Source organism: Bufo gargarizans, chromosome 5, assembly GCF_014858855.1.
Source record: "Bufo gargarizans isolate SCDJY-AF-19 chromosome 5, ASM1485885v1, whole genome shotgun sequence".
NCBI lineage: Eukaryota > Metazoa > Chordata > Amphibia > Anura > Bufonidae > Bufo > Bufo gargarizans.
The window spans coordinates 107624026-107649376 of record NC_058084.1 but is presented as its reverse complement, the minus strand read 5'-3'; the positions used below and the strand labels follow the sequence as shown (position 1 = coordinate 107649376).

The 25351-nt window shown below is 42.8% G+C and overlaps 1 protein-coding gene across 1 annotated transcript in view; it reads right to left on the bottom strand.

Annotated features, from left to right (window-relative positions):
* LOC122938626 (cytochrome P450 7B1) overlaps positions 1–25351 on the bottom strand; it is a 242314-nt gene that overhangs the window by 163165 nt on the left and 53798 nt on the right. The gene's annotated exons all lie outside the window — the stretch shown is intronic.

The window sequence follows — 25351 nt, the reverse complement described above, 5'->3', positions numbered from 1 at the left end:
AACGCACCTGTGAGCTCAGCAACACCAAAAGACCCGGAAGACCACAGAAAACAACTGTGGTGGATGACTGAAGCATTCTTTCCCTGGTGAAGAAAACACCCGTCACAACAGTTGGCCAGATCAAGAACACTCTCCAGGAAGTCAACAATCAAGAGAAGATTTCACCAGAGTGAATACAGAGGGTTCACCACAAGATGTAAACCATTGGTGAGCCTCAAAAACAGGAAGGCCAGATTAGAGTTTGACAAATGACATCTAAAAAAGCCTTCACAGTTCTGGAACAACATCCTATGGACAGATAAGACCAAGATCAACTTGTACCAGAGTGATGGGAAGAGAAGAGTATGGAGAAGAAAAGGAACTGCTCATGATCCTAAGCATACCACCTCATCAGTGAAGCATGGTGGTGGTAGTGTCATGGTGTGGGTATGTATGGCTGCCAATGGAACTGGTTCTCTTGTAGTTATTGATGATGTGACTGCTGACAAAAGCAGCAGGATGAATTCTGAAGTGTTTCGGGCAATATTATCTGCTCATATTCAGCCAAATGCTTCAGAACTCATTGGACAGCGTTTCACAGTGCAGATGGACATTGACCCAAAGCATACTGAAAAAGCAACCAAAGAGATTTTTAAGGGAAAGAAGTGGAATGTTATGCAATGGCCAAGTCAATCACCTGACCTGAATCCCATTGAGCATGCATTTTACTTGCTGAAGACAAAACTGAAGGGAAAATGCCCCAAGAACAAGCAGGAACTGAAGACAGTTGCAGTAGAGGCCTGGCAGAGCTTTACCAGGGATGAAACCCAGCGTCTGGTGATGTCTAAGCGTTCCAGATTTCAGGCTGTAATTGACTGCAAAGGATTTGAAACCAAGTATTAAAAAGTGAAAGTTTGATTTATGATTATTATTCTGTCCCATTACTTTTGGTTCCTTAACAAGTGGGAGGCACATATGCAAACTGTTGTAATTCCTACACCGTTCACCTGATTTGGATGTAAATACCCTCAAATTAAAGCTCTGCAGTTAAAGCCCGTCTTCGTTTCATTTCAAATCCATTCTGGTGGTGCATAAAGCCGGAAATGTTAGAATTGTGTCGATGGCCCTATATTTATGGACCTGACTGTATATATATATATACTGTATATATAATAAAATAAAAGTACTGTGTCTACAGAATCAATGAGCAGATTATGTAACTTTCCTGTTGAAACAGTAACCTATTAAATACAGATATTAAAGGAGACAGGGAAGTGACAAAGACCTCGATACATGTTTTAACACAACAAAGGCCTGGGGCAATCAGGCAGCTATACAATTCTTATTATGGCTGCCCACTACGCTCCACTATCATAATCTGTTCACTTTTGTTTAGGACTCATCATATAAAGGGCAGGATTTCAAAGAACTTGAAGCAAATGTTAATATGGAAGGACTTTAATGAAATCAAGAGAGCAGACTGAAAACACTGAATGTTAAAGTCCCTTTTTGTGTGTGAACCTTTTCTTTAGTTTAGAAACATAAGGCCCTGTTCACTTCATTTAAGTTCAACAATGACGGTAAGTCTGGTGAATCTGTCTTGTGTCTATCTCGGGTGAGACTGCAATTGAGCGGAATCAACAGATGAACAAAGCTTACGTTCTGATCTTCAGCTCATTAAAATAACGTTAAAAAAGGGTAAAACCTCAATTGTAAGTGAATTGTGCTTGACTTCTTTTCGTGGGACAAATGTGATTAATAAACCATACAGATACATTCATTAGCCTCAGAGCAGTGGTCTACAAAGTAAATCTCAGGGAAACCATCCCTCCCACTGATCTTTGTTAGCTAGGTGGAAGAACAAGAGGTACAAAAGGCTCACTTACAGATTTACTAAAGCAAAAAGAGAAGCCAAAACTGAAACTACTACTGAAACTCTAAGTGTGAATTCCAGCTGATTCACTACCACTGATACATTGTGCAGGGAATATATTCTATGGAAATCTACAGCCCTACAAAGCTTTGGATGAAAATATTATAGAAGTATTCTTATACAAATGGTCGCTCAAGATAGATTGGCTTCAGAATACATTATTTTCAACTTGCAATGATCTTTCCTGGGTCATCCTATGTTGAAATTAGACCTAACATACAATGTCTCCGACTCATATCCAAGCAATCAGCATGACCATTTCTCTGGTATAACAGTTGTATTGGTTGTCTAGTAGCTCTTTTTTACAGTACAGTGTGGTATTACATGTCCTGTACTGCCTTCACTGTGTTCCAAGATTATATTTTCCTTTAGACCCCAAGTGATTGTGGTACCATTTACCTTTTTCTGGTCCTTTAGGACCCTGAAGAACCTCCAGTCCTCAACATATTGTCCTGGCTATGTAAGGACTTGCTTTATATGTCTAAGGCTACTTTCACACTCGCGTTTTGTGCGGATATGTCATGGACAGATCCATTCAGATAATACATCGATTCTGAATGGATAATTCATCGATTCTGAATGGATCAGTTTGTATTATCTCTAACATTGCCAAGACTGATCCGTCTTGAACACCATTGAAAGTCAATGGAGGATGGAACCGTTTTCTATTGTGCCAGATTGTGTCGGTGAAAACAGATCCGTCCCCATTGACTTACATTGTGTGCCAGGATGGATACGTTTGGCTCAGTTTCGTCAGACGGACACCAAAACGCTGCAAGGCTACTTGTTTTATATGTAAGTCAATGGGGACGGATTCGTTTTCACCAACACAATCTGGCACAATAGAAAACGGATCCGTCCTCCATTGACTTTCAACGGTGTTCAAGACGGATCCGTCTTGGCTATGTTAAAGATAATACAAACGGATCCGTTCAGAATGGATGCAGAAGGTTGCATTATCTGAACGGATCCCTCCATGACAGATCCGCACAAAAAGCGAGGGTGAAAGTAGCCTTAGGCCTCTTTCACACAGGCGTCATGGTTTTGGGCCGGATAACATGCGGGAGCGTCGCGGGAAAATGCGTGATCTTCTTCACAGAAGTTCGGGTTTGGGTTAGGTGTTGTGTAGATTATATTATTTTCCCTTATAACATGTATATAAGGGAAAATAATAGCATTCTTAATACAGAATGCTTAGTAAAATAGGGCTGGAGGGGTTAAAATAAATAATAATTTAACTCACCTTAATCCACTTGTTCGTGCAGCCCAGCTTCTCTTCTTTCTTCAGGATCTGGGTAAAGGACCTTTGATGACATCACTGCGCTCATCACATGGTCCATGTGATGAGTGCAGTGACATCACCACAGGTTCTTTTCCTACTGCACAGTATGTTATAAGAGAAAATAATAATGATCGGGTCCCCATCCCGATCGTCTCCTAGCAACCGTGCGTGAAAATTGCACCGCATCCGCACTTGCCTGCGGATGCTTGCGATTTTCAAGCAGCCTCGTTCACTTCTATGGGGCCTGCGTTGCGTGAAAAACGCACAAATTAGAACATGCTGGGATTTTCACGCAACGCACAAGTGATGTGTGAAAATCACCGCTCGTGTGCACAGCCCCATAGAAATGAATGGGTCCGGATTCAGTGCGGGTGCAATGCGTTCACCTCACGCATTGCACCCGCGCAGAAATCTCGCCCGTGTGAAAGAGACCTTAGACATATAAAGCAAGTCCTCACATAGCCAGGACAATATGTTGAGGACTTAGTTATCTGGATCATTTATCTTAAATCTTCATTTCTCTTATCTTGGGATGACACTTTGGTACTTTGGAGCCAATTACTAGTTTTTCATAGTTATGGAATCTAGTTACAATGGTTTCTTTCTTACAATGGTCGTCCCTGAACAAATTAATATTGCAACTTGAGGGACCACGGTATTAATGTTTCCATTACAATGCAGTGAATATTTATGGAGTCCATAAAGAACTGTAGCATTTTAAGGGGATACCAGCAAAGTCTAACAGACCCCACTGACTTTGATGGGTTTGCAAGGGTCTTGTCTAGGTCTGGTATTTTTGACGGGAAGAAGACTGCACTATTGTTGGTGTGAAATATAAAATACCAGAAAGGGCAATAGAAACCCTAAAGAATGCTCTAAAGGCTAGTGTGAACAGACCTTTATGAAAACTACCCAAAATAGCACATACCCTTTTTTTTATAATTTTCTTCTACTATTTCAAAAGATGAAATTGGTTTACACTTGGTACAGTATTTCTCTAATATACTTCCATTAAAGAATGGGGATGTCTATGGATCATGTCCATCAACAATGAGGCAACTGTCTAGAATCAGCTTATACCAGAAAAGGAAACTGTGAAGTTGGATCTTATACCAAAAAGAAAACTGCTCTGTGGCATCGATTATATGACTTCTACAGTAAAGTAATAGTAACATTTGATTTTAACAAAAAATATAGGGGGACATTTACTTAAACTTTAAGGCACTATTATGGCGTAACAAAAATCAGCAAATTATGGCACATTTTTTGTGCATATAGCCACTTTGCTGAAACGGTGACAAAGGGGTGTGGCTTAGTAGGGGGAGGGCGGAACCTATAGTGGCCCACCGCTAAAGACTTTCTTCTTTATTCTCCTTAAGTCTAGTCACACAATCGTCTACAAGATTTCTTGCATGCCTCTCCCCTACTCCGGACCACAGCACATCAGCACATCCCCCAACATCTAACACTTTTAAAAGTAGCCTGAAAACCCACCTCTTCAAGAAAGCCTACCACCTACAATACGCATGCTGCCACAACACAGCCAAATGAGCAGTTTTTACTCTCACAGTGCAGTCTTCTTCCCGTCAAAAATACCAGGCCTAGACAAGACCCTTGCAAACCTATCAAAGTCAGTGGGGTCTGTTAGACTTTGCTGGTATCCCCTTAAAATGCTACAGTTCTTTATGGACTCCATAAATATTCACTGCATTGTAATGGAAACGTTAATACCGTGGTCCCTCAAGTTGCAATATTAATTTGTTCAGGGACGACCATTGTAAGAAAGAAACCATTGTAACTAGATTCCATAACTATGAAAAACTAGTAATTGGCTCCAAAGTACCAAAGTGTCATCCCAAGATAAGAGAAATGAAGATTTAAGATAAATAATCCAGATAACTAAGTCCTCAACATATTGTCCTGGCTATGTGAGGACTTGCTTTATATGTCTAAGGTCTCTTTCACACGGGCGAGATTTCCGCGCGGGTGCAAAGCGTGAGGTGAACGCATTGCACCCGCACTGAATCCGGACCCATTCACTTCTATGGGGCCAGAGCTGCGTGAAAAACTCAGAATATAGAAGATGCTGCGATTCTCACGCAACGCATAACTGATGCTGGAAAAGAAACGCTCATGTACACAGACCCATTGAAATGATTGGGTCAGGATTCAGTGCTGGTGCTATGCGTTCACTTCACGGATCGCACCTGTGTGGAAAACTCGCTTGTGTGAAAGGGGCCTTAATAGTTTTATGTTTGTTGTATTTGTATTTTTCATATTATATATATGTACAGTGCCCTGGATTTAATGATGCTTTCAAATATATAACAATAATAATTTACTAAAACTTATGCCAGAAAGTAGCTTACGTGATAGCTGAAGTCTACGCCAGCCAGAGATGCATCTAATGTATTAACAGGCATTTGCCTCTTAGGCATATTTTAATTCAATGCACGGATGGGAATGCCAGTCTAGATAAATGTCGCCTATGCTGCCTAAACAATAAGTCCATGTACCTGTAGCAATGAGCATTCATTAGATTCCGATTTATTGACTACAATCTGTGCTATAAGGCTACTTTCACACTAGCGGTTTCGCTGGATCCAGCAGGGTTCAGCAAAAACGCTTCCGTTACTGATAATACAACCATCTGCATCCGTTATGAACGGATCCGGTTGTATTATCTTTAACATACCCAAGACGGATCCGCCATGAACTCCATTGAAAGTCAAAGGGGGACCGATCCGTTTTCTATTGTGTCAGAGAAAACGGATCCATCCCCATTCACTTGCATTGTGGGTCATGCCGGATCCGTTTTGCTCTGCATCCCAGGATGGAAAGCAAACCACAGCATGCTGCGGTTTTCTCTCCGGTATGAGAACGTAACGGAATGCATTCTGGAGCACTCCGTTCTGTTCAGTTACGTTTTGTCCCCATTGATAATGATTGGGGACAAAACTGAAGCGATTCTTTCCGGTATTGAGACCCTATGATGGATCTCAATACCGGAAAATATTAACGCTAGTGTGAAAGTAGCCTAAGGCAGTTCTCCCTAAAGTGCATGGCACAACTGTGGATGATAGGCCCAAATGATATCATGTTTAAGGGTCACCACAGAATAAGATGTTTGTATAATCCAAACATACACAGTGGAGTAGACATTGGTTTAGACATGTAGGGCCCTTGGGTATGTAAGAATGTGAGCAAATCTGTTCTGGAAAATTTCTGAAATATCTGCTGCAAATACCAACTGAGCACTGAGTAGTGTGCTAGAGGTAACCTCAGCCAACATTGTCTCTCAGGCACAGAAGCATAGAATAACTATTAAGGGTATTTCCTGAAACGTTTATACTGACTAACTTCAGGATAGGTCATCAGTATCCAGGGCCGTTTCTAGAGCCGGGCGAGGGGTGCCACCGCACGGGGCGCATCACATCAACAAGCAAAAGGGGGCGCTGGTCACTGGTGTTTACAGCTGATCAGCAGCAGGGCCAGGACGCAACTGATGAGGGCTCCCATTGTGGAGGAGCTCATTAGTAAAAGGAGGCTGAAGGAACAGTGAGTACAGCGCTCCCAGCACTAGCTGCACTCCCCGCTGTGTGGAGCTGCATGAGGGAGGAGGAGGAGCTTATTGGGGGAGGAGTCAGGTAGCTGACCTGTGAGGAACTTTCTTCACAGTGAGTACAAACTATAATGTAAATGTGCTGGAGCCTGTGCAGGAGGGATGATCAGTGTATGAGGGGAGATGCGGGGGGAATGCTCAGTACATGAGAGGAGATGCTGTGGAGGATGGGGGTGTTCAGTGTATGAGGGGAGATGCTGTGGAGGACGGGGTGCTCAGTACATGAGAGGAGATGCGGGGGGGGGGGGGGTGCTCAGTACATGAGAGGAGATGCGGGGGGGGGTGCTCAGTACATGAGAGGAGATGCTGTGGAGAATGGGGGTGTTCAGTGTATGAGGGGAGATGCAAGGGGAGGGTGCTAAACCAAGAGTGATGGTGTCTGGAGGAGAGTGATGGTGCCTTCTCAAACAACTTATCGGCGGGTGTCCCCGATGCTGGACCCTCACGATCAGATACTGATGACCTATTCAGAGGATAGGTCATCAATATAAAAGTCTCAGAAAACCCCTTTAAATCATTATTACCATATTGTAATCCAATGGCATATTGCTAGCATATGATTTTAGGGGTCTGACCTTTGGGACCCCCATCAATCCTGAGAATGAATGGGCACTAGTTTAGTGCTGTGTCCACTTCACTGTTATCAAAGAGGTGCAGTGCTAAATCAGCTCTGCGGATCCTTCAGGGCCAGCTCATCAGCAGGCCCGCACCTACAATCTTTTAGAGGGTCAGCTCACCAGCAGGCCCTCAACCATAACGTTTTTGAGGGTCAGCTCACCAGCAGGCCCTTGCCCATAATTTTTCCATTGGTTAGCTAAGCGGCAGGCACTCGCCCATAATTTTTTTAATGATCAGATCAGCAGCAGGCACTCTCCCCTAATGTTTTAGAGAGTCAGCTCTGCAGCAGACACCCCTAATGTTTTAGATGGTCAACTCAGCAGCAGGCCCTCGCCCGTAATGTATTTAGAGGGTCACCAGCAGGCCCTTGCTCCTAATGTTTTTGAGTCACCAGCAGGCCATCAATCATAATTTTTCAAGGGTGTGTATGAGGTCCTCCATTATGTGATATACAGGTTGTATCGGAGTGTCTCTTCCTTGTAATTTTTGGCAGCACTTGCACTTTATATACAACTAAATATACAGGAAAGATTATTTTCTAACAATTTTTCCTCTAAAATTGATTTTATCTTCGGTTTTGTGTGTATTATTGTCAGTCTGTAAAAGTTGCGTACTACTCGGACAACATCGTTCCCAGCAGTGACCTGGGAGTCCAAGATGTATCCAGACATCCTCCCCATGCTGTTCCCGAACCATTTTGGTGGTGTTCCCATCAATTTCTGACCTTTTCCTATGAACCAGACACCCTCCCCTCTTCAGAGCAGGAGGTCCCCCTGCACTTACTAGTATGCCTGGGCGCCGCTCTGTTGTAATGGACTGATTTTTTGTAGGAGGCGTGTCCCTTGCTGCAGCACTGGCCAATCGCAGCGCACAGCTCATAGCCAGTCTATGAGCTGTGTGCTGCGATTGGCCAGCACTGCAGCAAGGGACACGCCTTCTACAAAAAATCAGTCCATTACAACAGACGGAGCTGAGACACCGGAGCCTATACCGGGCGAACGGAGCGGCGCCCAGGCATACTAGTAATTGCAGGGGGACCTCTGGGCGCCGCTCTGCCCACAGGTATAGTTAGTTTTTAGTTTGTATACTAGTGAAAGGTCCTCTTTAATGCTCGGGTTCTCCTATTGACTTCCATTGTGCTCGGGTGCTCTGTAGAGCACCCAAGCATCCCGAGGTGTTCACTTTGGTGCTCGATTAACACTAGTTCCAATAAAAATGACCAAATGATGTATGTATATATAGCAGAGCCTACAAGTTCCTGCTCTGATCACATACATTTCCAGTGGACTGTGTGACCTTGATCACTGGATGACAGTGTTGTAGTCCACACGTGCTATCAATTTTCCCCTACGCTCTACATCCTCTTTTGAAACTATTACTATGTTGTCATTAACTAATGAAATCAAGTTCCCTGATGAACTTGAAGCATTATCATCAGGGCTATCTATATTCAAATTCATTTACACGTGTTCCTGTGCATGTATAGCCAGATATAAATGGACCCTAATGAAGGTATAACCAGGCTGCATCACATAATATAATTACTTGATAATACAAATACTTATTAAATATAAACACATATGCTTATGTCGATTTGTTAGAGAGATTCGTTAATTGCTTAATGAAAGGCGTCTTCCAGAAACTAATTCCTTCATTTAGTCGGTTGGATTACATTTTCTATGTGAACATATTAGTATGCATGTAATGAAGTGACAAGGACACCAGAAAGGCTCTAAAGTTAATAGAGGAAGTAGAACAATCTCCCTCACTCTCTTGCACATAGCAATATAATGCCAACTAACTGGTCTAAATATATCAATTCCTGTGTGCCCTATTATTCAGATCATCCCACATTACTGGATGCCAGGAAAAACAATACATATTCATAAATGGAGCTTTCTCTGGTGCAGGGTTCCCATAAGGTCATGAATATGTTTTGTGTTTGTGTACATTTACACACAAAAATAATGGAAAATGGTGCTTCTCCTACTTTTAGGCCTACTCCCATCTTGTACGCACATGGTCGACTCTAGACAACCTCCATGCAATTGTAAATTTTGGAGCGCTAAAATCACACCAGAAGCCAATATTGAAGCTCCTGGACCACAATCAGTAACAGAACCCCCACCTACCATGAACCATTTATTATACTGGTGTCTTATCTGTCAAATGGATCTTTGGACCTCCTCAAGAACTAGGGGCAGGGTGTGACTGCTAGTTCTGCATCACCTATAACCAGCTTCTAATTTCATAATAATGTATACAATGGTTTTTTCCCCGAAAAGCTTCCATATCCAATGGGTTCAGGGCCTTTTTATGCCTGCATGTACCCATTTATAATGTCACTTCCTCTGTAAAGCCTCATTCACACGTCAGTGTTTTGGTCAGTGATTTCCATCCAAAACCAGGTCTGGAGCCTCCACAGACATAAGGTATAAGGGAAAGATCTGCACTTCTTCTGTGTTTAGAGCTGCACCTGGTTTTGGCTCATCACTGATGGAAATCACTGACTGAACACTGACATGTGAATGAGGCTTTACAGAGGAATTGACATTATAAATGGGTACATGCAGGCATAAAAAGGCTCGGAACCTATCGGATATGGAAGGCTTAAAGCTGTATCGGGGAAAAAAATATGCAAACATACATTGCACATGCATTTTTGAAGCTAAAAAAAATATTCTAGTGTGTGGATGAAATTTTGTAAATTCTTATTTAATTTGCTGCTGCTATAATATAGTGCAGATTTTCCGTCCCGGTTTCCCCCGCTTTATTTTGTATCTATTTCTGCATTTTTTCAGAATAAATCTAAACAGGAAATGCAACAAAGACTGAATAAAAACCTCATATGTGAATCTGGTTTGACATTGGTCAAGAGTATAACTGGCTTATTCACACGTCCATGTCCATGATGACATCCATTTACAAGATGGTCAATGTTTTATCTGTGAGGATGTCCATGAAGCATCCGTTGTGGGTCTGTTTTGTCCCTTCATGTGTCATCCATACTTCACGCGCACTGCTAGGCTGAAAAGGAGGTTTGCAGAGAAACTTCTACCAATGGTAAGTAAAAACCACTGACAGAACACGGATGCCATCCTTGTTCTGTTAGTGATTTTCACTGACCCATAGAGATAACTATCAGATCTGTGGGGGTCCTACCACTGGGACCCCCACCTATCACAAGAATGGGGACCCTGAACCAACCAGCTGCTCTGTCCATTTCAGGGGGCTTTAAAGGGTACGGCGCCAAACCATTGATGGGGTCCCAGCAGTAGGACCCTTTTCAATCTGATAGTTATTCCCTATCTTATGGATAGCAGATAACTTTATAACCGGAATACCCCTTTAATGGTATTCGATCTACATCAAAGTAATGCATAACTCCATTGGATTTGTGAAAAAGCACAATAATATCAATGGACATGTAAGAACACGGACAGCTCACATCCGTGATTCACTGACATGTGAATTAGGCCGAATGCATATCATATGATCTATACCAGTGTATTACTGTACTGCAGCTGCGGCACGAAGCGCACGGCCTCATAGCAACCAATGACGCCGAGCGCTCCTGCTCTCAGCAGGATGCAAGGCCGGGATACCACGGACCGCTCACGTCCGTGTTCCACGGTCGTGTGCATTCGGCCTAAGGCTGACGTGCAAATTTCTGAAGACCTGCTCCATATATCTCATGTGAATGGATTTTCACAAACCACTTGCTTGTGCAGCCAAGTCATTTATAATTTTCTCTTGTATCCCCTGCTGTAAAAAAAGCTGTACCAAAACCTACAACACAGATCACACAGGCACGTGCTGCAACATGCCACATCGAAAGCATTTTACACTTTGGAAAATATTGGTCAAATAATATTAAGAGTGCGACAAACAGAAACATATTAATCAGTGTTAAGGCTCATGCACACGACCGTTATTGTTTTGCGGTCCGTTTTTCACGGATCCGTTCTTCCATATCTGTTTTTTTTTTTCTCTGATTTAAGTCCTCTTCCAGTCCGTTATTGCACAAAACATACCCGTATGGTTTACGTATTTGATCAGTTTTTTTGCGGATCGGAAACGGAAACAGTAATTTATTAATCACCAAACACATGAGCAATATAGGTTGGGCATAGCATTTCTACAGTATAGATCCGCAAAATACGGATGAAATACGGATGACATACGGATGTGTTTCGTGTGCGTTCCGTATTTTTTGCAGACCCATTGACTTGAATGGGGCCTCGGACCATGATTGGCGGAAAATAATAGGACATGCGCTACTTTTTTGCAGAACGGCCATGCGGACAAACAGAAACGGAATGGACACGGAGTAACTTCTGTATTTTGTACAGCCCTATTAAAGTGAACAGTTCCACATACGGTCAGCAAAAAAAAACGTAACGGAAGCAGAAAATACATTCATGTGCATGAGCCCTACATGCACATGGGGGATATTTATCATTTAAAATCGATTTCATGACAATTTTAAATCTGGTTTTGTGTTGTGTGGCTGTGGCAAATTTATGAAATGGTGCACAGTTTTCATGTATATGTATTGCATTTCGTTGTATGACTTCTCTGCCTGGTGTAGGATCAGATTTTTCTGCAACATTTCGAGTGTCGCTGAAAGACCACTTTGAAAAGTAGCGTGTCTCCTAAATGTTGCTGAAATGTTGCAAAAAAGCAGCAATTGGCATGTCGTGTGACATTTTTACACCAAAAACCGGACGTTTCTGGTTTGATAACTGTGCCCCATCATTACGGACAGTTTTTGTGCAAACAATCTGCAGCATAATCCAGTACCAGCTAAGTAGATTACATTTTCAAAATTTCATGCACATGGTGTGCAAACTTTTGGCGCAGAAATTGACCTGCAGTGCTGATTTTGAAATCTGCAACATTTCAATTGTGGGGATTTTCCGTGCAGATTTCACCTTTTGCATCAAAATCCATGACAAAATCCGCAAGTAGTACAGCGAATTCTATGGCGGATGAAAAACCTACGAAAATCCACTTGCATGACGCATACTGCCGTGTGAGTATATCATACACCAATGCTGGTGCAGATTTACAGTTATATTTAGGTCTCATGCACACAACCATATGTATTTTGGGGTCCGCAAAACCGGATCCACAAAAAATACGAATGACGTCCGTGTATGCATTTCTTGTTTTGTGGAACGGAACAGCTGGCCCCCAATAGTCACAGTCACACTACTTTGTGCGGGGCGTGCAAATTGGGATCTGTAATGCACAGACACTGACCATGTGCCCGCTGTCTGCAGACACAAACCCATTCCAAGTGAATGGGGTCCGAGATCCACATACAATGGTCTGCATCGCAAAAAAGTATTGCATACACAACTTTTTTGCGGTGCGGACACGCGGATAGAAAACCCATGAAAGCACTCCGTAGTGCTTCCGATCCGTGCCTCCGCTCCGCACTGTATCTCCAGATTGTGGACCCATTCAAGTGAAAGGGTCTGCATCCGTGATACGGTGTGCACACGGCAGGTGTCCGTATATTGCGGACCCGCTTTTTGCGGGATGCAATACGGGAATGGACCTGCTAGGGTCGTGTGCATGAGGCCTAATACTCACTGTGTACATATACGTACCCTTAGAGACAGTATTCTGGAACAATATCGGGTTCGGAGGAAAGCCATGTTTATGAATCCATGAGTCACTCCTTCCAACACATAAGAATTGCGCAAGTAAATAGAAAGTGGCCCTAAAACCTTCAGTTGAAGATCCAGGAATGCAAAGGAGTGCACGGTCTAATTACCTAATGTTAATATTTTATAGCTACTGTACTTTTATGTGGAAGAATATAAGTTATAGAGAAATAGTCTAGCAGCAAGTGAGCCGCAATGTCTGGAGTGCGATTCCTTGGCTGAGAGCTTTACGTGTGCTTTCCCCAGAAGGGCAGAGAGAGCCCTCTAGCTTTCAACATGATTTTTTACTAAATTTCCAACAGGAAAGGTACAGCTGCTCCACATAACTATCTGATTGTACAATGGGGTCATCCCACCACCTTCTTTTCAGATCAATATGATTGGTATAAACAATAGTTTGATTTTGATTGCTGTATATTACGCCTGGGTAGAGCCTCTGAATACAAGTGAATTGCTTTGAGACAATGGGCTGGTTCATCATCCAAAGCGTCCCTTTTCAGACAGCTGCCTCTGCCACACTCACCCTGACAAACGTCCAGAAAAACAGATGGTTTCAGCATTCAACACCAGTTTAGCAAAAACCTCAAGAGGCAGCTATTCAATACAGCTATTTGTCAACCCGCTGGTAATAACAATTCATTTTTTTTTTCTGAATTAAAATTTTTAAATCTGTCAGACACAAAAAAAAAATGAAAAAATGAATGCTGTAAACAAAATCAGAGCTGTTATATTGCTGGAACCTTATATTTTAATAATGTTCTCTCGTTTCTAAGCATACATAGCCAAATGAGATAGATTTCCAAAAACCAAGCATGAAATGCCGCAGAAGAGCATTTCTTTCTTAGGGCTCTATTGGACCGCCCGGTGTATGGGCCAGTTATTAGCATGGACGTCTTTAATATTACTTGAACCCTTGGGAAGAGTTTACTTGGGCCCCCTGGATCCCGCCTCCCCACACCCTAGCATGCAATCACGCCCTCCACCACAACACACAGACACACACAAAAATCTACACAGCTCGTAGAGTAGTAAACTTTTGTAATAATGAGTGGCCACTAGAGGTGTTCCTTTTTTTCTGAAAAGGCAGTGTTTACATTAAAAAGCTTGCAGAGACATGCTATAGACACCAGAACTACTACGTTTAGCTGTTGTGGTTCTGGTGACTATAGTGTCCCTTAATATAGAGGGGAAAATAAATCAGCACAGAAGTATCAAATAAAAGGGTTGTATCACTATTCTAAAAATTAAAAAAAAGCACAACTTCTGACACAAATATATAGTATTTTGCAGATTACTTTTTTTTTTTTTTTACAATGTGCAGATAGTACTGTACTACTAACCCCTCCATCCAGCCCTACATACAGGGTAATACAGCGCCACATACCTCTTACATCCAGTGACGTCTCTTTGATGTAGATGTTCTCTTTCCTCATCTTCTCCTTTCAGACCTTCAGAACAGACCACCATTTTTCAGCCATTTCACATCTCTGCAGTTTGACAAACAAAATCTTAGTTTACTACTTTTCCATCATCCTCCCATCTTCTGGACAAATCATTCTACCACCCCCAATACTGTGTCGCTGTGCTCCCCAATACTATACTGCAGAAACAGATAAACCCCCTGATAATAGTAGTATTCCGCAGATATTGCCCTTCAATAATTATTGGCACACAGCGTCCTGAAATAACTGCGCCCAGCAAATAGGGCCCCTGACACTAATAGTGTAAACATAACGCCCCACAAAAAATTATTTTGGTAAGCTGATACTGTGCCAAGGTTCCCCCACAGTAATAGTGCTCCCAAAAGTCCCACCAATAGGAATAATTCTCTGCTAGAGCACACATGGTAGTAATAGTGCTCCTACAGTGCCCCCAACATGTCCCCACTGTGCCCCAGAAGTAATAATGCTCCCATAGAGCCCATACTAATAATCATGTTCCCCATAGACCCCCAGTAGTAATAAAGCCCATCATAATGCCCCCCAGTAGTAATAATTCTCCTTATAATGTGCCAGTGCCAAAAAATACCCCCTTTTAATGCCCCCTGTTGAGCTAATGTCCCCATAGTGCCCCCATAATGTGCCAGTATAAAATATCCCATTTTATACTGTTACATTATGGGGGGCACTAGGAAGAAGGGGGGAGAGGAGCACTATGGGGGCATTTACTGGGGTGCACTCCCATAGTGCTCCTCTCCCCCTTCTTCCTAGTGCCCCCCATAATGCAACAGTATAACATTCCCCATATATAGTACCCCAGTAGATGCCCTCAGTGTCCACCAGTATAAAATATCCCTTTTTAGTGCCCCCATAGTACTCCTCCTCTCTCCCCTTCCCTATAGTACCCACCATAATGTGCCCCTGTATAAAATACCCTTATACAGAGCCCCACATATAAAATACCCCTTCTTTGTGGCCTCAGTAGAAGCCCCCATAGTGTTCCTCTCCCCCCTTCCCCCATATAAAATACCCCTTCTTTGTGGCCTCAGTAGATGCCCCCATAGTGTCCCCAATAATGTGCCAGTAAAAAGTGCCCCCATAGTTCCACCCAATAATGTGCCAGTAAAAAGTGCCACCAATAATGTGCCAGTAAGAAGTGCCGCCATAGATGCCCCCACAGTGCCCCCCAATAATGTGGCAGTAAGATGTGCCCCCATAAATGCCCCCCAATAATATGCCAGTAACAAGTGCCCCATAGATGCCCCCCCAATCATGTGCCAGTAACAACTACCCCTATAGATGCCCTCCAATCATGTGCCAGTAACAAGTACCCCCATAGATGACCCCCAATCATGTGCCAATAACAAGTGCCCCATAGATGCCCCCAATCATGTGCCAGTAACAAGTGCCCCCATAGATGCCCCCCAATCCTGTGCCAATAACAAATGCCCCCATAGATGCCCCCAACCATGTGCCAGTAACAAGTGCCCCCATATCATGTGCCAGTAACAAGTGCCCCCATCGATGCCCTCCAATCATGTGCCAGTAACAAGTGCCCTTATAGACGCTCCTTAATCATGTGCTAGTAACAGGTGCCCCCATAGATGCCCCCAATCGTGTGCCAGTAACAAATGCCCCCATAGATGCCCCCCAATCATGTGCCAGTAACAAGTGCCCCCATAGATGCCCCCCAATTATGTGCCAGTAAGTAGTACCATATAAAAAAAAAAACACTTGTACTTGCCTCCATCAGGCTGGCAGCGATGCGATGCAGGCCTCTTCCGGCCTGTGTCCCGCGCTGTACGGCTCAGGCGGCGCAGTGACATCATCGCGCCACCTGCAACGGCCTCTGATAGGCTGCTGGCACTAGTCCTGCAGCCTATCAGAGGAACGGGGAAGGGAGACGCCTCTGCCCTGCCGCAGCACATCTATCTGTATCGCTGTCCTGAGGACATGTTTGACTCACTCCTATATAGCTAACTACTCAGAACCAAACGTATAGTGTCTGATGAGGGATGGGTTGATAAAAGATTACAAACAATGGGACGGAGGTTTATTGATAGAAAATATCCCAGGAATCTGGTGAAGAGACACGTGGAAAGGTCCAGACAACTAGAACGGATGGAATTACTGACAGCCCGAGAAAAAGAAAAAACAGAGAGCAGAATCCCATTTGTGTCAACATACACTAAGACTAGTGGACGAATCACAGGAATTCTAAGATGATATTGGCACATTTTGAGACAAAAATTCCCGGACATAGAGGAATTTCAATCCCTTCCACTCATGTCCTATAAGAGAGTTAAGAACTTGGGTAACAAATTGGTACATACAGACACGACAGAGCAAGTGACAAAAATGCACAATAGGACAGGATGTTACCCCTGTCTTAATTGCTGTAACTGTAATGCCCTCATAAAAGCTAACACTTTCTCTCACCCAAGAACAGGAAGGCAATACAAGATAAAAGACTTTTTATACGTGTTCATCAGAATATGTGATTTACATATTACAGTGCCCGTGTGGGCCACTGTATGTGGGTGAAACCACACAAGCATGCAAAAACAGGATTAACCAACACCGATAATCTATCTGTAAGATTTTGACTAAAAAACAGATACAAGGAGACAGTGATGTTGAGAGTGAGTTACCCGTCCCTGAACAGTTTTTGAAATATCAACACAGTGTTGCTTAATTAAGGTTTAGGGTCATAGATGGGTTCCCCCCTTTGAAGAGGGGTGGAGATAGGGGAACGAGCCCTAAAGAGATTGGAACTCAGATGGATCTTTGAATTGGACACTTTCCAACCTAAGGGACTGTATCGAGAATTCAAAGTGGGTTCCCTCATTTAAACCACTCTTGTCCCATACAGGATATGTCATGATATATTGTAACCTAGGATGATGTTACCCGACAATAGTTGTGATTTTAACTATGTTTTCACATCTCTCTACAGTGCACATTATGGGGAGCACATGGGCTGAAGGTGATACATACAAGGACATGCTTCCTCATATATATGTATACCCATGCCAACGAACATAGAAGTCTATTTTGATCTACTATTATTATTTGACGACTGGACGGATCTAACTCAAGGTTTGACATTATTCAGCCAAGTTACCAACATAGGTTGTTGGAAAGGTTATTTTGAATTGGTTAGATAGGTGGCCTTAATTTTGCCTTGGGTGCTGGGGTCTTGGATTCTGCTGAAAAAAATCACTTGAGGCACCTTTTTATCTACATAAATGATTTTTATCTAGATAACTTTGGTGACACCCATGGTGCAAGGGCCGTAAACACGGTTATATTAACAATAGGGGTGTAAATGGGGATGGACCTCTCTCCAAGAATGGGGATAGAGGCTATCCCGATCCACATAACCCTGGAGTGAATGGTTACGAGGAACTGATAGCCCCAACATCCAGGACGGAGGTCACTGTATGATGGAACTTTTTATACACGGTCCTCTAGTGCAAATGGTTGGGTATGTCACAATTACCATAGTATCACAAGTTTTTGATGCCTCTCAGCAGGCTCCTGGCCTACGTTCATAATATTATGATTAATTTTAATTTTTCTTTCAAAATACCGACCTTCATCATGAGTTGGTAGGCCTTTACTGTTCTCAATATTTACCAACCTGTCCATAATAAATTATTGTGTTTCAAAATACACTCTCCTATTGTAACAATATATGGCATCCACACCAGAGTTGTGGGTAGTGGGGACAATAGGATTAAAGATTGACAAAAATAGATTATAGATAAAAAGCAGTTTCTGACAAGTAACAGTAACACCTCCTGTTTGCCAATACATTTTTACATAAGCGGACAAGGTAGCCGGGCAACGGGACGCTCCATATATCATGTGACCGGAAGTCCGTCAGCGCTGCTGCTGGAAACACCGTCAGCGCGATTGCCAAAAACTTCAACCACATGTGGATAGGAGAGGCTGGCAAGCGCACCATATGCTACTAGACGTCAGCCATTAGCAAGTCTATATATGGTCCCCTTCAGCCTCAAGTAGGGGTTCACATAGACTGGTGCTTTTTCCCTATAGTGTGCAAGCACGGCCACTGCTGCTGGATTACAGGGTGGTCAGAGCCATAACAAACAGTTATATGATTGTGTATTATATGATGCCCTTTGCCGGTGTCCATATTTTTCAGATCAGTGGTTGCGCACTGCAAAATGGATATGGTCATGTGCATGAGGCCTTAAATGGTTTCTATACTAACCCTAATGTCCATATTATCTACAGTTGTTAAGGAGTCAAATGTTAGCCATTGGCTGCGGGAGCAGCTCATCTGCAGTCACAGAGCAGCGGTGCAGGGCCCAGATTTTCTGGACTGGGCAAGATGTCCAGCCCTGTCAATCAAGAGGCAGGTGGGCACTTCTTCACCTGTTGGGACAGTCCCTCACTCATTACTAGTCTACACAGAATGTTGCACCTAATAACATTGCATTAAAATGTGTATATACATCATAAAGGGTACCTACTATAGATGAGCGAATTGATTAATTCAACAAACAGAGTTCTTGAGCAGTGAGGGGCCCAAGAGGCTAGACCTCCCGTTTGATTCAGAGGATGGGACATCTAGCCTGGCCCTGTCAATCTCGCACCTGTGCCACTGCTCGGAGTAGCGGCACCTGCACAGTTACTCAGTTGCTACTCTGGTAGCAACAGCAGCAGCAGAGTCCCTGTGGTTGTGATTCTACTTGAAGCAGCGGCACAGGCATGAGATTGACATCCCCCAGCAAGATGTCTGGCACTGGCCAAAAGCCTTACAGGGAAATTTCCCGGGGGGCCTATGCCAAGGTGGCTGCCCAAGCCCTTCTCTCTGCCTCTGGCTGCATACATAATGAACTCTCAGTGGTAATTAAAGCTGTGAGAATCAAGTACTCATATATCTGGCCAGTGACTGCACATGCCCTCCTGAATTCAACTGCTGTGGTCCACACCTTAACCCCTAGCCCCCTGGGGCAATATATTGTGCCGCACTGTGATATATGGTTCTGGTGGGATGGTATTTTGCGCTATGGTATTGCTCAACCTGCCTACTTCTGTTGCCCCTCCTTCTATCAATTTTGACCCGCTTACAACATGGGGCCACTTTTAGTTTTTTTCCAGATCCACTTAAAGTTCCCAGTCCACCCATGGGCCCTGTCTATCTAGCGGAAAGGGTTCAAGAACTCTGATGAATGAATCAATTTGTATAAATTGATTCATTTGCTCATCTGTAGTCATTACTATGGGGGTGAAGTAATATTGGCTCTCAATGAAGAGACTCAGAGATGTATGAAGACTTAAGGCGGATTTACATGTGCAGATTATCAGAAATGATGGTTCCTGGGAACGCTCATGCCCGACAATATGCCCGTGTAAAGGTGCAGCAGCTTAATGTTCATCAGGTCTTTGGCTTGTCTATTTTCCCCATGGATCATTTCCTGGATATAAGTCTCTGTGCACCACTGAGTCTCTTAAATGAGAGACAGGATTCACACTTCCTGAGGTTTGATATATAAAAAGGAAAGTTATCCTTTCTTGCACATCAAGTTAAACTAGAAGACTGCTTGGCATGCTTTTGGTTTGCCTTTGACTGTTGAGTGTAAGGACATATGTTCATTGTCCTTAACACGTATGCAGTGTCAGACTGGAGATCTTAGAGCCCACCAGAGAAAATTATTCTCAAGGCCCAACCCTAATATCATCAATAAAGTTTAATAGGTTTTGATGGGATTTTTTTTGTCCTGGATCTTTGGGGCCTATTATGACATCAGAGCCTGGGCCCACCAGAGTACCAGAGGATCCTTAAGTCTGAACCTGCAAACCTAGGTTTAAAACCTTATACCAAGGGAGCTGTTTTAATAAAATTTAAAGGAATATTGTAGAAAACACAAAGCATAATTAAGGAGAGCCCACAAAGCATACCTTACTGCCTCTCCTTATTTCTCAATCAGTTGCCTCATGTTTGGCAGCACACGATAGTAAGTGCAGGTTCACATCAGAGTTATGGATTCCGTTTTTGTTTTCCGTTATAAAATGGTTATAACATAAAATAATGGGATCCATAAGATGGAAGTCAAAACGGAAGCCTTTAAGAGGCATTACGTTTTGATCCTTCATAATAGCAGTCTATGGGCAGCATAACAGATCCGTCCTCGTTCCCATTATGCAGGAGTCCTGTCGACAGGACTTTGTTTTCCATCTTGCATAACGGGAACCAGAAGGATCCGTTATGATTCCCATAAACTACTATTATGATGGATCAAAACGGAATGCCTTTTAAAGGCTTCCGTTTTGACTTCAGTGTTATGGATTCCGTTATTTATAACCATGTTATAATGGAAAACAAAAGGAAACCATAATGGTGAGAGAAGCCTACAGAGATGTTTGTCATATCCATGACTAGATTATCCCTACAGGTCTTCTTCTGGTACATCTTCCATAGAATACATAAAATGGCACTGTTCAACGGCTTTATTCAGTCCATTCCAAATTACAGATAGGGAGGACAAAAAAATCCTTGGCCTACAGCCATTTCATGTAAAGTTACACTTCCTCGGGTCCCCTGAGGAGGCATGACATCATGTGAAATGGCCTTAGACACTCAGGGACCAGTGATGACCGGCAGGGTCAATATTCGAATTTGCAATATTAATATTTTCACGAATTCAAGCATTTCGTGATTTCCAGTCATTATTTTCTTGATTGCGAAAAATCGGGAATCGTAAAAATTGCGATCCGAAAATTTGCGATCAACACTACTCCTAAAGTCAAAGATATTGCAGCCTTCTCATTGGCCAACAAGCAAGAAGCAGTGAGGGATCATGGGTACTGAGTAGTGTTGATCGCGAATATTCAAATTGCAAATTTTTATTGCGAATATTGTCACTGAGAATTTGCGAAAATCTAGAATATAGTGCTATATCTCTGTAATCGCGAATATTCTAGATTTTTTTCATCTATACCCATGATCCCTCACTGTTCTTGCCAATGAGAAGGCTGCAATATCTTTGACTTTAGGAATAGTGTTGTTCTCGGATTTTCGTATAGTAAATTTTTATCACAAATTTTCATATTGCCGATTTTCGCAATCAAGAACATAATGACTGTAGATCACAAATTCTCAAAAAATCTAGAATATTCGCGATTACGAAGATATAGCACTATATTCTAGATATTCGCAAATTCTCTGTGCCAATATTCGTGATAAAAATGTGCGCATGCGCAGTGCACCCTCAGTTCATTTCCCGACTCCGTTCTCATTGTAGGTGCGGTCCCAGCGGTGGGACCTGCACCTATCAGACAATGAGGGCATATCAAAGCGATATGCCCCCATTGTCTGAAATGGGAAAACCAAATTACTTACCGGTATTTCCCTTTTCATGAATCCTCCATGACGGAATACCATGAGAGATGAACCACCTGTCTTTCTGGACCGACAGCCTAGAGAGTCTTATCCTCATATATAAAAGGATTATTATATATATAATTTTTTTGCATTCACACCAACACACTCCTCCACCTATCTATTGACCCATATGTGTATCTCTCTCTCTATAGATATATATATATATATATATATATATATAGACTATGTAGAATCAGGGCAGCACACCTAGTATCAAACCGATGGGTGCCAGCGGCGGAAACACCTTACCAAGGTGTATGATATAAAACAAGAAAAAACACCGCAGCACATCCGTAGGTGAAAAATTGTGGATCTTTATTCACCCTTGCGACGTTTCAGTCCTCTTGCTGGGACTATTATCAAGCAATGCATCATACAAAATTGTGGGTATTTATGTGATCAAATCAAATTAATATACATGAGTGGTAATTAACAACATATATACATATACAGCAAAAATATTTCATGTATAAATGAGAAAAATACATTGTGTCTAGAAAACCATGTGGTCAATCCAGATATTCATATAAAACACATCCAGTATTGTGATTTATCAGAAAACATGATATAATTTACAAGTGATAATCAACAAGATTTATACTCATCACCTTCGAAAGTATAAGTGTGGGCAGGACCGATAAGGAATCAGGTGGGCTCAATGGCTGGAGGATACACTATTGCGGCATCACCGCATGAATACGGCGTCCCGGAACTAGAGCTGCGCATGTCCATGATCTCACTTCCGGAATAATCACATGAACCCTTTGCGAGAAGGTAAAGATGTATCTGCGCATGTCCGTGAGGTCATCCCCAGAGCAATCACATGACCCCGTGCAAAGACATCACATGATCACCTGCGGAGGCGTCACCCGACAGGTCGCATAACAGTCTATTACAGTAAATCATCTAATGTGGGAGCAAGCGTGTTGAATCAGTATAGATAAGGAGTATAGGCTATTCAATCAGGATATGACACCCCGGGTAAAATATCGGGTGACGTGCTATCTTGCGATGCACTGTCATCCGAAAATTATGAAAAGAGAAGGGGGAGAGGAGCGACAGCCGCTATCCTCCCATCTCTCTCATTATGTAATAACCCTATCAGGTGAAAATTATCCTATATAGCCATAAAAGTAATGCTTGCAAATGTATGTTTAAAAAAAAAAAAAAAAAAATCTAATAAGTATGCAGCTGTCACGGGATAAGTCGTGCATTTTCTAGAGTATCCACCCTCCTGTTGAGCGAACCCTGTCCTTCGTGGGTCCTATAGGTGATAGAGAATAAAAAAAATACATTATCCAAATGTATTTAATAACAAAAGACAAATTCTTCAATATATGGATCAACAAGGACAGGACAGTCGGAAATCATATGAATAGCCAAGGTTTATATTCGACATTCAAACCCCCGGGTTTAACCGTTTGTAATTTAAAAATCCATTCGGATTCACGCTTTTTTAGCATTTTGATGCGGTTTCCGCCAGTTCGCGGTAATGGGATATGGTCAAGGATCATAAATTTTAAGTCACTCTCAACATGGCCCATATCCGCAAAATGATGCGAGACAGGCAGATCCTTTCGTTTCTTACGTATTGAAAAGCGGTGTTGATTAAAACGGGACTTGAAATCACAAGTGGTTTCGCCCACATACAATAACTTACATGGGCACCACAAAACATAAATTATGAAACATGAATCACAGGTCAAATAGAATTTGATGGGATAAATAACCCCTGTATGGGGATGAATGAAGTCACGCCCCTTCACCATGTATTTACAATTTACACAGTGAAGGCACGGGTAACTGCCAGTTTTTTTAGGAGCCAAAAGTAATTGACGTGTACTCTTTTGTGGGCCTATGTCATTTTTTACAAGCTTATCTTTTAGATTACGGACTCTCTTGTAAGACATAATTGGTCGAGTAGAAAATTCTGGAATGTTTCTATGTTCTGTACTCAGAATCGGCCAGTGTTTGTTGACAATCTTACTAATGTAAGGGCTTGCTTCACTAAAAGTGGATATAAAAGGTATTTTGTGGGCTTGGTCCCTTTTGGTGCCCTGAAACAATTCGCTTCTATCTTTTTGATTAATACGTTTCAGTTGTTGTTGTAATATAGTAGTCGGGTATTCCCTTTGTTTGAAACATTGTGTCATACTACCAAGAGTTTTGTCTAATAGAGAGGGATCACTTACAATTCTTTTTGCTCTGATGAACTGACTATATGGTAGTGACCACACTATCGTCCGAGGGTGAGCACTATCAAACCTCAGGGCGGTGTTGCGGTCAGTGGATTTAGTATAAATCTCAGTGCTCAACACATTTCCCGAGCGTCGAACACTGACATCCAAAAAATGTATTGTACTTTCAGAATACTCCAGCGTAAATTGTATATCGGGGATCAGGCTGTTCAAAAAATTATGGAACAATTGTAGCTCCAATGCTGAACCCGTCCAGATGACAAAAATATCGTCTATGTATCTCCACCACCTCAGCACATGGCTGAAGTGGTGGGACACATAGACGTATTGCTCCTCCAAATAGGAGACGACCATGTTGGCGTAAGTGGGGGCCACATTCGTCCCCATGGCCGTCCCCCTAATTTGCATATAATAATCGTCTCCGAAAAGAAAATAATTATTATATAAAATCATTTGCAACAGAGCCAGAAGAAAAGTTTGTGCCTCTATAGTGTAGTCGGACTTTTCCAAAGCAGATTTCACCACGGTCATACCCAAGTCATGCTGTATCGAAGTGTACAGACTGACGATGTCGAAGGAGGCCAAAATGGCGTCCTCAGGTATCGTCACTAGGGATGAGCGAACTCGAACTGTATAGTTCGGGTTCGTACCGAATTTTGGGGTGTCCGTGACACGGACCCGAACCCGGACATTTTCGTAAAAGTCCGGGTTCGGGTTCGGTGTTCGTCGCTTTCTTGGCGCTTTTGTGACGCTTTCTTGGCGCTTTTTGAAAGGCTGCAAAGCAGCCAATCAACAAGCGTCATACTACTTGCCCCAAGAGGCCGTCACAGCCATGCCTACTATTGGCATGGCTGTGATTGGCCAGAGCACCATGTGACCCAGCCTCTATTTAAGCTGGAGTCACATAGCGCCGCCCGTCACTCTGCTCTGATTAGCGTAGGGAGAGGTTGCGGATGCGACAGTAGGGCGAGATTAGGCAGATTAAGGCCTCCTGCACACGAACGTTGTGTGCATCCGTGGTCGTTGTGCCGTTTTCCGTTTTTTTTCACGGACCCATTGACTTTCAATGGGTCCGTGGAAAAATCGGAAAATGCACCGTTTGGCAGCCGCATCCGTGAGCCGTGTTTCCTGGCCGTGAAAAAAATATGACCTGTCCTATTTTTTTCACGGCCAACGGTTCACGGGCCC